This window comes from Nilaparvata lugens, chromosome 3 (genome assembly GCF_014356525.2).
Source record: "Nilaparvata lugens isolate BPH chromosome 3, ASM1435652v1, whole genome shotgun sequence".
NCBI lineage: Eukaryota > Metazoa > Arthropoda > Insecta > Hemiptera > Delphacidae > Nilaparvata > Nilaparvata lugens.
Genome location: NC_052506.1, coordinates 72,096,860 through 72,111,926, shown reverse-complemented (window position 1 = coordinate 72,111,926; position 15,067 = coordinate 72,096,860). Strand labels below are relative to the sequence as shown.

The 15,067-nt window shown below is 34.0% G+C and overlaps 2 protein-coding genes across 8 annotated transcripts in view; one reads left to right on the top strand and one right to left on the bottom strand.

Moving 5' to 3' along the window:
* Window positions 1-15,067, top strand: part of LOC111044952 (keratin, type I cytoskeletal 9-like) — a 176,306-nt gene that overhangs the window by 82,755 nt on the left and 78,484 nt on the right. The gene's annotated exons all lie outside the window — the stretch shown is intronic.
* The window catches only part of LOC111044950 (cell wall protein IFF6), a 117,143-nt gene that overhangs the window by 97,976 nt on the left and 4,100 nt on the right, over window positions 1-15,067 (bottom strand). The window lies entirely within an intron of this gene.

The window sequence follows — 15,067 nt, the reverse complement described above, 5'->3', positions numbered from 1 at the left end:
GAAAAATAAATTCTCACGAAATAATGTTGTTATTATTACTGTTGGCTCTGACGGAATGAAGAAAATAATATACATAATATACTGTAAAATCAATATTCATAGAATGACATTATGGTACAAATAAATTGTGTGCACTCAACACTCAGGTTCAAATAAATTCTTGATAGAACAACACTATACTAGCATTTTTTGAGATTACAAACAATGGCTATGATAGCCTACCGTCCTTTGTTGGATCATATTCTTCGGACCCAAAGAACAGATAACCGTTAAAACCAATGTTAAATCTTCCGGGATTTCAGTGTCCTGTGAATTATCGTTGTTACATGCTTTAGAAAGTTGACTGCTCTTCTGCTTTGCATCACTTTCTATCTGATACAGCGCTCGTTATTAACCTCTCTCCCTCTCATTTCCCACCAGAAGTTCAAGAGCACTAAAATGCACTTGAGATGTGAGTGCGCTGTCCGCTGTTTTCTCCATCCAACGTGAGAATGTGACCCGTGCGATAATCGGTAATTAGTATTGTATGAGCTGAATCTGACCCTCAGCGCAAAATACTAATTGATTCACTTTCTAGGAGTGATTGCCGGTTACATTCTCGCTTATGAAATAATCAGTGTGGGTGTCGGAATAATGTTACGTTGTATTACTGCACGTCCATGAATTTTATTGTCTGACAACATCCATGATATCTGCGTAGAAATGACTTGGCAGACATGAATTCTGAGTTCTTATTGAATGAGCATCATAAATCGAAGAACAGAATATGCAATTATATTTTATATTGCCGTATGTCATATACTACCATTATCCAATGCAAATAAAAACAAACTGTATCAAGGCACAATAATTTTTAATGTTTCTATTTGATTTCTAATGTTTATAATTCTGATTGAATTTACAATGCAAATGGTGCTCAAGAATAATGTATTTTGCATGATACTGTATTATTATGTGTTTATAATTCTATAATTTGATGCTATCATGGCTGAATCTCTTGATGAGTATTGTATAGTATTCCCAAAACATATCCAAATGAATAGAGATGTAATAGAAAATTTAATAGTCAATTCCTGGTTGCTTTCATGTGCTTGATAGTTTCACAATAAAATATTATTTTCATTGTCATTTGAAATAATAAATAAATTTATTTACTTTAAAAAATACAAGCAAGCAATTGAAACATAAAAAGAACAAAATATGTAAAATACAATACAATAGGTCTATAAAAAATATGGAATTTAATTCTATTGGAAATTAACCTACTCAACTATGAGAAACCCATGTACTAGAGTAGGTGAGTATGAAATATTCATATTATTCATCTCACAATTTATTTAAAATCTGAATTGAAAGTGAGGTGCTCAGAAATACTATGCTCATCACCCTAGTTCAATATTGTTACATTTTCTGTGTTTACCTGTAATGAAAGTTTAAGTTCTTATGTGATTGTGAAAATTATCATAAATCCCAAATGAACTTTCAATTCATATCAGTTTAGGATTAATAATTCCTCCTCTCCCATCCACTCCTCTGATACATATCCCTTGAACCATTATAATATTCAATTGTTTAATATATTAAGGTTTGGCAGGACCCTCAATTGTTTGAATTGTGAATAAAAATTTTGATATGATTTTATTGTTCAACAGTGATTATTGGAAGAACTGCACTCAAAGTCTGTATTTTTCTTCCATCCCTATCAGCATTGCAACCACTTCCCTCTTCCTTATGGTATGCTTATTGGATACTTGTCTCCTGAAAAGTATCTGTGCTCGGTAGGGAAAGAACTTTCTTCAAGATTCCAGTTTCAGTCGAGTTGAAAGTTTACTTTCTTGGTCAGAGGTGAGAGCACACTAGGAACATAACGGAACATAACGTTTCGTTTGCTAGGGGATGTTTTTATTCCACCATGTATTCAAGCATTGTCAAGCACTGTATTGTAAGCAATACTATGTATTATGCTTAATACCTTGAATATGTTGGAGCTCCTTGACCCACAGAATTGCTGAAATAAGATTCCTCTCTCGTGTACTGTATAGGAAACACAAGTTCATTCCTGAATTAATCCATTCTTGTAAGAAAACTCACTTGCATTGGACTTGAGAAATATTGAAATCAGCTTCCAACAAGTTTTGCCAATAGCTTCTTGGCATTTTACTGTTTGAGGAATTTTTAAGACCTTCCTTCCGTGAGTGTATTTTTTATGTTACAGGTATTTGAAAAACACATACACACACACTTGAATTGAGCCGCTCGTTCGATACTGGTTAGGAAACGTGTTCTTCTCTCTGTAGGCCTAAAGGCTGGAGAAATAACTTGTTCTCTTTCACTTACGAACTACCTAGTACTCGCAGTACTGTCTAAATTTCCAACACATGTTGTCTGATAGCAAGTATCTATGTACTGTATCTGAGTTGAGATACTCTGGTACTTCTTATGATTGACTACCTATACTTTATACATCTCTCCGTCATTTAGTTATTGCAATAAGGAACCAGAAACGTCTGTTACTCAAGAGCGCTGTCAAAGAAACTGTGTTGAAAACTGTAATTTAGAAGATTGGAAACAATTTTTTTCTTGTCCTCCTTTAAAACTGACCACTTTTTTGCTGAAGCAGGAGCAACTAGCTATGATATGTCTATAAATTTCTCAATTCGTTAATTATTCATTTTGGGAATTTGTCCCAAATATACGGTCAGTCCATAAATTATTTCTCATCGATTTGACCAATCACTTGATCTTAACTGAGGAATCTTGTAAGATTTTTTTCTTAAATTAAAATTATGAAATAGTAATAATCAATTAATTTAGATGTTCCAACAATCTCTCTTTAATCCTTCACTGATTTATTTCCAACACATGTTATAAATGGAACATCCATTTATACACATAACTACAAAGCAGGGAGGGAAGGTTATTTTATTCTAATTTATTCAGTATTTGACTAGAATAATATTCCTTATTTTTATCATAGCGTAATGGAAACTGTTCACGATTTTTCACTATTTTATTATTCAATAATTATAATAATAAAGCTCTATTCACATTCACAATTATTGAACAAGACTCTCTAAATGAGGTAAGTTTCTGGTTGAGATTAAATAGATTTTACATATTTACAATATTCATTTTTCAGGTTAAAGAATATCAATTTTTTGTGAGTCCATGTAATATTATATTCTGCTCACTATAAGGCTCCACAATTTTCTATCTTTATTCAATAATGATGATTATTTCCTATTTTATTCGGAAATTTTCTTCAATAATAATCCCTGATTTGCAAATCTTAGATCTGGGGGAGTGCCTCAATACTGCGAGATTTCAATTTTCCTAGTGTATAAACATAACCTAAACGATTCTGTCCAATTAGGTTCTAAAAAAAAAGTAAATTCGTATGGCTTTTGTTGGTGGGGAGTCCCTTTCAGGAAGGTCCCACCGCCTGAATATATAATTTAAGCCGTCAATGGGCATCACGACTGTTATACTTCAGCCGGGACCGACAGTTTAACGTGCCCATCCGATAACACGGGAGTGATCTGGTTAAAAAACTTCTGGTAATGAGAGGGTTCGAACCCGGGTTCTAAATGACTGTAAAAGGAAAGGTCAGGGAGGTAAGGTTTTGGCTTATTACATTATTTGAAATGTGTTTGAAATTTTATATATTATCCATGAATAACGAAAAATTTGTATACTCGCACTTTTGAGATATAGCACTTACGAATGACACACAGTTCTGGCTATCACATCGAGCCGTCTGGCTAAGTTTATTGTGATGTATATTAGAAGTGCATCATAGTTACATAGAAATTTATATCTGAAGAAAGGTCGTCGTCTTCTTACAGGGGTAGCCATTAATACCTGTTCCGCCTTCAAACATTCTCCCACCTTTTTTTTTGGTCTGCCAATACTTCTCCTCCCTTCTGGCTTGTAAGCAATGGCAGCTTTCGGGATTCTTCCGTTTCCCATTCTCTCAACGTGTTCTCTCCACTGTTGTCGATTTCCGTCAACTTGTTGAGGTATGGAGATTACATTGAGCTCTCTAAGTATATCGATATTATAAAGCCTGTCCTCTCTGGTGCATCCCTTCACTGACCTCAAAAATCTCATTTCGGCCGCCTGTAACCTGCTCCACTCCCTTCTCTTTGGTACCCAGGTTTCAAAGCCATACAAAAGTGTAGGGACGGCCATTACTTCATAAAATTTGAGTTTCGTCTCTTTTCGGGCTTTATTTTTGAGAGTTCTGTTAATAGTTCCGCATATGTACTGGAATCTGTTAATTTTTGCATTCAAGTCGTGGTCTTCCTCGTATGTAATATCACATCCCAATTATTTGAAATGTGATACCTGTTCCAGTATTCTGTTGTTGAGAACTATTTTAGAACGTATTAGAGACTTCCCCAGAAAAGCTATCACTTTTGTTTTTTGCAAAGAAATCTTCATATTATATTCTGAAAGAAAGGTAATATTCAATTATAGAAACACAAAATATATCTCTTCATCTTGATGCAACCGTTTTGATGTAAGAAATTCTTCCTAGATTCTAGAAATTGTTTGAAAATCATTCTGTTTCAAATATCGAATACAGAGATAGGGTATTCAAATCTATATAAACAAAAATCTGGTGTGGCGCACTCACACAACATTCCTTGCCGTTATGAAAATTTATCACTTGACGCTAGTGTTCTCGCGCATCTCAAATCTACTATTCAAAGATATGAAACAGCTGGTGATAGGACAATAACGCTAGAGACACACGAGGTCTGATATCTCTTCGTAGTGAATGATTTAATAGAACCAACAGTTGCCAACAGTTTGCTATTTAATAATCACATTTTCTCGAATTTCAAGCTTATTTTCAATTTTAGGTGAAAATGTTACTGGACATCAATTGCAGAGATTTCATGCTCAATCTTTTCCACTTCAAATGTTTTGTTTAAATTGTATATGAAGGCTGCTAATTGAGAATCTAAAATCAAACTTTGCATAGATTGGGCGGAGCTCCTGAAATTTTTACAGATATAGGACTTATTGCAGTTGATAGAGCTTATCAATGACTATTCCAGGTATGAATTTGATCAAAATCGTTGGAGCCGTTTTCGAGAAAATCGCGAAAAACCCTGTTTTTGACAACATTTTTGCCATTTTAGCTGCCATCTTGGATTGCATTTGATCGAAATTGTTCGTGTCGGATCCTTATAGTGTAAGGACTATACGTTCCAAATTTCAAGTCATTCCGTTAACTAGTAGATAACGTGTACACAGACGCACATACACGCATACACACACACACACACACACACACAACACACACACACACACACACACACACACACACACACACACACACACACACACACACACACACACACACCACACACACACACACACACGCACACACAGACCAATACCCAAAAACCACTTTTTCGGACTTAGGGGACCTTGAAACGTGTAGAAATTTAGAAATTGGGGTACCTTAGTTTTTTTCGGAAAGCAATACTTTCCTTACCTATGGTAATAGGGCAAGGAAAGTAAAAATCGAGCCTCAAATTTTGACATTCAATAACTTATTTATGTGTGCAACGAATATGATGATTCTTTCAGTTGTGTTTGCTATGTTCAGGACCAGGTTTATGGCCTATCAAATTTAGAATCCGACTTCAGGACTCTTCCCTACGGTCCTTCAAAGTTTGCATGTAATCCTTATGGGAGAAGATTTGTGAGCTGGCCACACACAGAAATAAAAATCAGCTGTTATAATAATTGTTTCATTCAACAGCCGTCGGTATATAGTAGACAAGAGTGTGTGCTGCTCCATAACCGCCCATGTATTTTATACTAAAAACAAAATGACTGTTCTGTGTGTAATCATCCAGCAGTGCGGCCTCAGGTTAAAGACTTACATGCTCTAAAGACATTGCTTTGTTTTGAATAATTTGTGCTGTCTTCGGTGTTCATAATTAATTGACTTTTAGTAAATTATTTATTTTGCAGTTGGAAAATAATCTATATAAATAAAATGCCGCATCACGCCTCTTCAGGTGCGCATCCAGCTATAGTTTGTCCTGAGATGCATTAACTATTTGGCGGTACGAAGTTCGCCGGACCAGCTAGTATTGAATGATTCTGAATACAGGGAAAGGGTTGAATACACAAAAAAAAGAAAAAACGAATCAGTTTGTTACGTTCACTATCAGCCACTTTTCGCAATCAAATGTCATTAATAAAATTGTAAAATTGATGTGCGAATGTTGTTTGTGAAAGTTATGCGAACTGATTGTTGCTGCTAATGAAGGGTGGCTCAATGGTGGGCAATGCAAGTGCAAATGGAGTAGAGGCTCTGTGCAAGTGCAAGTGGAGTAGAGACTGTGCAATGGACTAACGTGTCGTTCGCCTTGACTCCAATAACGAATGCTCTGTAACAAGATCCGTTTTTTCAAAGTTGAATCACCGGATTCTGTAAATTCTGCGCTGGTCACTTGCTTCAATTATCAAAATAACTTAATCCATTCTGCAGAAAGTCCTGTTTCACACACATTTCCTGAGTGCAATGACTGGTGGAAACCCCCTCGATGAGGCCCATTTAACAAGAAATCAATGAAATTTCTCCTCTATTTCGGCCCGGTGATTACTAGTTTAATATTCCGGTTTCGCTAATGCAAAAGCCGTGTGTTGCAACGATGCGTTACGTAACTCAAACCATATTATTAATCTGTTTTGTTCAGCGTTAGTTATTTCTTGGATATTCTTTAGACGGCGTTGATTCATTATTGATTCAAAAAACCCAGACCTAGAAAGGTTGTGAATCATATAGTGTGGTTTTAACGGAGAAAGAATGTGTAAAATAATGTTCACGTGACGATTACTTTCAAATAACCTCAGGCTAAACGGGTCATATAAATTTTACGCGTGTGCTGAGTCTAAAGTGGAGTAGTAACAAAACTGTATGCTAACAGTAAGTTGAATTGTTACTCTGTCGTAATCATAGTTTAGTGGCATAACGTGATGTATGCCATTTTGCTTTGTTACTCAATAGCACTACTAAAAATTATTTCTCATTAATGAATATTCTCAAGGTTGATTTTAATATTTCCATGTTATTTATCAATCGAAAATGAATTTTAAATATAAGGTCCCGCAGGATAAAGAATAGATGATTAACTTTTCAAATGAATTAATTGGGGTTTATAATACTGTAAATAGAAGTCTTGAAACCATTAATCGCTTCTAATTTATTCCGTATTTGACTAGCTTGAGATTCTTTCTTCCCATAAAGAAAGCTTTGAATGGAATATATTTAGATCAAATCAAACATATTCCTATTGTTGAATAGCTTCCTATTGAAATAAATCCTCACATTTACTATCAAATGGAAAATTAGCATCAATTTCTGTTACTATGATAGAATATCGCAGAAAAATTTAATCAACCATTAAGTTCGATCGTAAAGTAATGAAGATGCCAATACAATTGTATTTCTAATTGAATAGATTACTTGAAACATGCATAATTATCATTATCTCAAGCTTGAAAGAGTGATTTTGAGGTGAACAGGCGATGTTAAATATAAGACATTTAATAAATTCAGACGTTTAATAAAAGTTGAATTGCTTGCTCAGGCCAGGCACAGTATAGCATCATTGATAGGTGAAGGTCAATGATTGGGTGGTTGCAGCTCTGCCCCTTAAATCAATTTTCTTTCGCAAAAACAGTACAGCTATTCAAAGATCACTTCAACTGACGGAAGCCAGCATTTCTTGTTCACTAATTCTTGATCAATCACTTGATTGATAACGTTTCGAGTTATAATATCTAATTATCAAGTGAAATACTTGTGTTTATCAAATCTCTTGAAACACCTCTTTTGAATAAATTAGCCATTTGTTTTCTCATGGGTCGCAATACAGATTTATTGGATTTCATCCGGATTATTTCGTAATGAGATTTAAATTTGAGCCAGTTTAGAAACGCATGCAGACTAACTATGTCGTCACTACCGGTCAGGCTCGAATTGTGAGCTGCTTGTCATTGGTGGACCAGTTCCAATGCAAATACTGAATGTGAAAAAACGCCACAATATGTAATCCAGAAGTCAATCTGATTAGTCTCATTAGCGGGTATGGCGAGTCGACTTTCTTCAATGTTTAAGTAGCCGCAGCAACAATTGATATTTTACCATGTCAAGTAGATATGAGACTAATAGAGTAATCATAAGAGTATAAGAGTAGAAAAATAATTAATGAAAACAAACATGAATATCGGAACAAACATTTGATTGAATTATCAGAAGAGCATGATTATCAGAACATAACCATTGAGAGAGCTATAATCTTCGCTAGATCGCATTGGAAGCTGTAGTTTTCGATGTTGAAAGTTAATTTCAAGATCTTCAAATTTGCTAATAAGTGAGTGCTCTGCCTCACTACTGGAACTGTTGTGTATTATGCATTCAACGGAAAATTGAGAAAATCAAAATTCTAACAAAAATTAGAAAAACGATGAGAGTTGAATAGGACATAGATTATGGTGGGTTCTGAAATAAGCAGGTTACTTCCTTAAACAAATTCTTAGTTACATGAAATCATTCAGCAATGAAAGACAGTCTCGGATACGTTGAGTTCAAATTATATCTTGAAAGTACCTATAGAGTTTATAAAACGTTATATTAAGTAGATCCTTACTTGAGTTTAAATTCATTTATAAGTAGATCATTCTGGGTATGGATTTTAAAAGTGGAGATTATCCTTCAATTTTGGATGTGGAGAGTTCAATGGAATAGCATTATCACTAATCTTTTGCTAGATTATATCGAGCTTGAATCTTGGGTGTTTTTTTCAGGGTTATACCATAGAGAAACAATAGCATAACTTACGCTATTGTTTCTCTATGGTTATACTCATGTTAGGAGTATGGTATGGGAATATAAATCAAATCAAATTCTTTTATTCCTCATCCAAAAAACAATACAACCAATATAAATAAATTCTGTCACCCACACTATCAGAAAAATGTTTACAATACAATAATGTTACTTACAAAGCATAATAATAATAATAATAAAGCATAATAACATAAAAACTTTCTATTCTACTATTAATGTTTATTATTCCTCTAATAGTGCAAGCTGACAGGCCGTACTTAAAGGAATTAATCCTTGCATGGACCTAAGGTCTGTGAGCAAGGATGAGCCCCCATCAGTCACCCTGACAAGAATGAAATTTTATTATTAATTTACATATAAATTCATTAATTTATATTGGAAAAGGATGTTGACATATCCTAAGATATTGAGAGGAGGACAGGGAAAACTCGAAATGAGAAACAAAGCACAACCCCGACGATGTTGGATTTCAATTAGAAAAAAAAACTGTAGAGCTATATGCTATATGCTTAGCTGATGTGTGTTTATTCTGCAGACTGAAAGGTACTCCGTTTTGAACTATTTAGACGACACTACAGTCTAATTTTTGAATATTAGCTATTAAAAACTAGTACCAGTTTATAGTTACTTAATTCAAAGATAAAAAAGGATTATTAACTTGCAGTTCGTCATGGATAGATGAAATAGATAAAATGTACTTTTATCAAGAGTATTTATAGTAGATGGAAGATAATCCCGTATGTGAAGATCTCAATGGATAATTACCAATATCTTTCGAATGTGATCTTGTGAAGTGTATATGAAGGATGTATATTTGATGTAAGGCTGTATTATGTTGGAGCGTTGGAGGGGTGTATTAACTTGTGCTACTAACAATACGAGAATGGGACTAGCTGTGCGCTAATATTGCGCCGGCGAGTGCAGTGCGGTGCGGTAGTGGCGAGAACTGGTCCTTGAGTTTATTTATGTAAGGTTCAGGAAGCATGCCAGTCGGACAAGAGTTGGAGGAACAGGTCGGCTCATTCGAGGAGAAACTTGAGACTGAATCAAGTACATCCTTACTCAATTTGAAGAGCATCCAAATTCACTTCCAGTTCAGCGCCAACGGATGTGTGTTATGAATTCAGGCGCCTCTCTTGGATTTCCTTATGAGGTGTATAATAGGCCTCAGTGTTCTCCACGGAAGGAGGAGTCTGTAATCTATTTATATCTGTGGTCTACTCCTATTCCATGATCCATGCAATATATCTCTGCAATTAATTTGTTGATTAACCTCAATTCATTTGATTGAATTTGTCACAGTACTTGAATATGACACTACTGCATTATTATTGCTAGTGCAGTGAGTAAAGAGAACGTAGTGATTTTCCAAAAAAGGAACTTCTCTGAAAGACTAATTTGATTCATTTTTATAGTTATTATTTAACGAAAATCCTAAATTATTTTTACTTTCCTTGCCCTATTACCATAGGTAAGGAAAGTATTGCTTTCCGAAAAAAATTAAGGTACCCCGATTTTTAGCTTTCTATACGTTTCAAGGTCCCCTGAGTCAAAAAAGTGGTTTTTGGGTATTGGTCTGTATGTGTGTGTGTGTGTGTGTGCGTGTGTGAGTGTATGTGCGTCTGTGTACACGATATCTCATCTCCCAATCAAGGGAATGACTTGAAATTTGGAACTTGAGGTCCTTACAATATAAGGATCCGACACGAACAATTTCGATCAAATGCAATTCAAGATGGCGGCTAAAATGGCGAAAATGTTGTCAAAAACAGGGTTTTTCGCGATTTTCTCGAAAACGGCTCCAACGATTTTGATCAATTTTATACCTAAAATAGTCATTGATAAGCTCTATCAACTGCCACAAGTCTTACATCTGTAAAATTTTAAGAAGCTCCGCCTCATCTATGCAAAGTTTGATTTTAGATTCCCAATTATCAGGCTTCAGATACAATTTAAACAAAAAAATTCGAGAGCAAAAGATTGAGCATTAAAATCTCTACAATTAACGTTCAGTAACATTTTCACCTGAAATTGAAAATAAGCTAGAAATTCGAGAAAATGTGATTATTTCAATTGCAAACTGTTGGCTACTGTTGATTCTATTAAATCATTCACTATCAAGAGATAGCAGGCATCGTGTGTCTCCAGAGTTATTGTCCTGTCAGCAGCTGGGTCAGATTTTTGAATAGTAGACTTGAGATGCGCGAGAACACTAGCGTCAAGTGATCAATTTTCATAACGGCAAGGAAAGTTGTGTGAGTGCGCCACACCAAATTTTGCTAATATATACTTCCAAGAACAAAATATTTTTGTCTTGTTTTCATCTATTAGAACTCGAATTCCTGGAAATGCTATCGTTTGATATATTGTCTCAACCTTTATCTACTCATATATTCTTTATTTTCTCTCATTTTATCAGGAAACTCCCACTAGCATAGTTATTGTAGTGTTTTTTCAACTATTCCAATCTTATGTGAACAATATCTCTTCTTCTATAATCGTAGTGTTTTTTCAACTATTCCAATCTTATGTGAACAATATCTCTTCTTCTATGATCGTAATGTTTTTTCAACTATTCCAATCTTAAATGAACAATATATTATTTTCTATAATCATTATCAATCTATCATCAAATGTCGCGTCTCTCTTGATCTCTAGAGGGATAGTCTAGCTCTCGTACAGACGAACCATTAAATATATTGCAAAATATCTAGGCCGCCGGTGCCTCGTTTTGGTCATTGAGTCTTTGTAATCATCTTGATTAAAGTCCAGCATATCAAGTACAACAGCTTCTTAATTCTGTCCATATGATTATCTCACTCCATTGATCTCAGTTCGGATCCATTGGAGACTTATAAAGCGTCTAGCGTGAATATTAATTGATGTTTTTCAAAGAGTTGGTCACCTTCAAGGTTGTTTGGTGTATACTAGTTGATTGTAACTCGACTTGTGCAATGACATCCTGGGACACCTCTCTGTTTTGTCACTTGATGCCAACGACCCAGCTCAGTCGTTCAACAAAGCCAAACTGGTATCATTTTATGGCTCTCCTGGAAAAATTCCACTTCTTAGTACTCCAGCAAATTGATTCATAGTGACTCCTTCATATAAAGCCATCGACATTAGCCTCATTCGAGATTCATGAAGGTGTTATTAGTTGTACAAAAATGGAACTACAATAATCGTTATATTTGGTACAGGAAATTCGCAAGAAGGTTGATACTGAATTGGGAACTGTGGATAATTGGAAGTTGGAGTTATAAAAATGAAGGCTTCAATCAACCACTGCTGACGAACATAATAATATGAAGGTGATTCTGGATTTTTAAACTTTCCTTTGCCAATTATAGTTCCATTTGAATGAGTTTTTGACACTATCATTGCATCTTATTTGTATAGTTATTGCTGATTTCCATAATACCAGGATTATAATTTTTCAGTAATTTGTTTTTAGCCTTCTTCTCATAATAAACTGCGTTATAATCTTCTATACTATTTCTGATAGTATATCGTCTGTTTTTTCAAAGAAGCGTATTCAAACTTCAGAAATTTTCTCCTCAGATATTCCAGTTCAAGTGAAAACTCCATTTGATCCAATGATTATCTCATATAGGATAGAGAATGATGAAACGTTCTAAAAACCTCCCACTTTCATTGTTCTAATCATATTCCACCGATCTCATAGAATAATAATAAATAACATTGAAATTGAAAAAATTGACTAGAATTGAATGGGTTTGAGATGTAGTGAAAGTATTCTATTGATGAGACATAATGAGCTCCATTGTTATAATAAAGATGAAGGCCTTATTAAGCTTAACATGATGACCTTTTGCGGTGGTAGCCTATATTAGGTGCGGTCTAAATTATACATAATGGGTAATAAGTTATGAATGGTAATTTAAGACCTTTTGGGATACTTTTTCCTCAACGATCAGATACTATCTCCCTTACAGCTATTGCAAATTACATATAACTGGATGTTTCAACATCTTATTAGATGGGATGAGGAATAGAGAGTAGTAATATCTATCATCAATTTTCAATATTGAAAAAATAATCATATCGCAATTAATTTGATTCAGAATAATCCCTATCATTCCTCCAAGCTTGTTATAAAAACAAGTAATCCACGCTTCAAAATAAGCTAACAATCTATGATCTTGTTATAATCTGATTTGCAAGTTTTTCTGAAAAGCTGCAAATTTTAATAGGAAGCTTATTACTTCCAAATCAATTGGAAATCGAGATTGGTAATATTTTACCTGGTATAGATTTGATATTCCACTAGTGGTGATATAAATCATTTTCATCTTGAAGATTTTTGTTGATTAGACTGTTCAATTCAAGGTATATTTTCAAACTATGCAATCTCTACTATACTACATGATAACTTATTCCGTGTAGTCTATCAAAGAATACTCCAAGTACGATATATTTTAACAGATTCTACATTATATTTTATATTCTACAAGAATAATAATCTACTATTATTCTTTGTTGTCTATCACAAATAATAATCGTATCCATTCTCGTTGGGTCCTACTCGTTTAGATAGTGGAAATAACTCCCACAAATCACCAGTAAGGTAATCTGTGGAATTCCCACTAGAGTATTACGCAAGGCTTGATAAAGCGCTCGGCTTTATTAAATTTATAAGAGAATCTCTACTATAAGTGGTCGAGCTAAGCTTCCATTTTAGAAGCTTACATTTATCAAGATGGAATAGTGTTCAATGAAAAGAAAAAGTGTAGCGGCCTACTCATACTTTATAGGTGACCACTTATCAAGCCGATTTAAAAAGTGGTGAAATACTAGTGAATCAAATGGGCCTGCTAGAAAGTAAGTTTCTCTGAAAAGGAAGAGGAAGGTCAACAAATATGTAGATTATGGTTTGCATTCATTTTTTCTGAAAAAGCTCTAAAAATATATTTCAAGTGGAACTTGTTGGTAAATTATAAAAGGGATTACAGTTAGGAAAATATAGTGGTAGACCCTATACTGTGATATAATTCGGGGAGTCCAAAGGTATCTGCAACCAATAGTTGGTCCTTTATCTTGAAAGCTTTAAATGTAATAAAATGCTCTCTTCTTTCAGTTATATTCAATCTCTACAAAACAATCCATTGAATTAATTAAATCGTAATTGGCCAAATGTCCAATGTTGGATGTACTCTATCCTATATCCTATCTATCCCAATTTCATTCAATTTTTCAATAAAAAATCTTATTCATCTGTTGCTATCAATAATATCTGGAATAATGTTCGATTGAATGGCTATGCGAAATTATTATAATTTTCATTGTAGATTATTATCCTGAATGACTTGATTTAAGTGTGCTCTAGTTATGATGACGATGATATCTATATATACAGTAAGCTTATAGTAGATATTTTCAATCTATCGAGTTTGAAACATAATTTAAATAGTAATCTGACAATAATGGAATAGAATAATCACTGGAGAAAGTGACAAATAGAGATGTCTCAAGAAAAGTAAAAGTATATGTGGGCCGCAAATAAAAAGACTATTCAAATGCATACCACAACTGTCAATAAGTGTAGTGTCTGTCAAGCACCATTCTAAGAAATTCTTTTGAATACAGCTTTGGAATTGTGCAATGCATGAGTTCTTTGGAGAAATTGGCTAGTCTCAGTTGAAGTTCAACTCAAAGAGTTTTATTTTAGAGGATGATGTCTTTATTTTGGTTAACTTGAGCTATTCATTTTTATTTCAATCTTCCAAATTCCATATGCCAGTCATACAGAATCATGTAAGTTATTAAATATGCCCTCTCATGATGAAAGGAGCGTATTCTTGAATGGCTATGAGATGAGATTTCGTAAAAAATTTTACCATACAAATAGAGAGTTTCCCTTGAAAAAAATAGAAACATTGCTATCCAAAACTCTATCCGAACTCAATTATCATCTTATAAAGTTTAAAAATATTTTGTAAAATTCATATTCATACCTGAAATAATGCGTCATAAATTAAGTAAGTTAATTAGTTAACTAATTAAGGGAGACTTAAGTTAAGTTAAAGGTTGGTTAGTAATTGTAATTAATTGAAATATAAATTGCATAGAGGAGGAAGTTGTTCCAGTCGAAAGAAGGGAAACAGGCTCTAGAATATCAGAATATCAGATTCTATTCAATCTATCAAGTTATGTATGATAATCGAG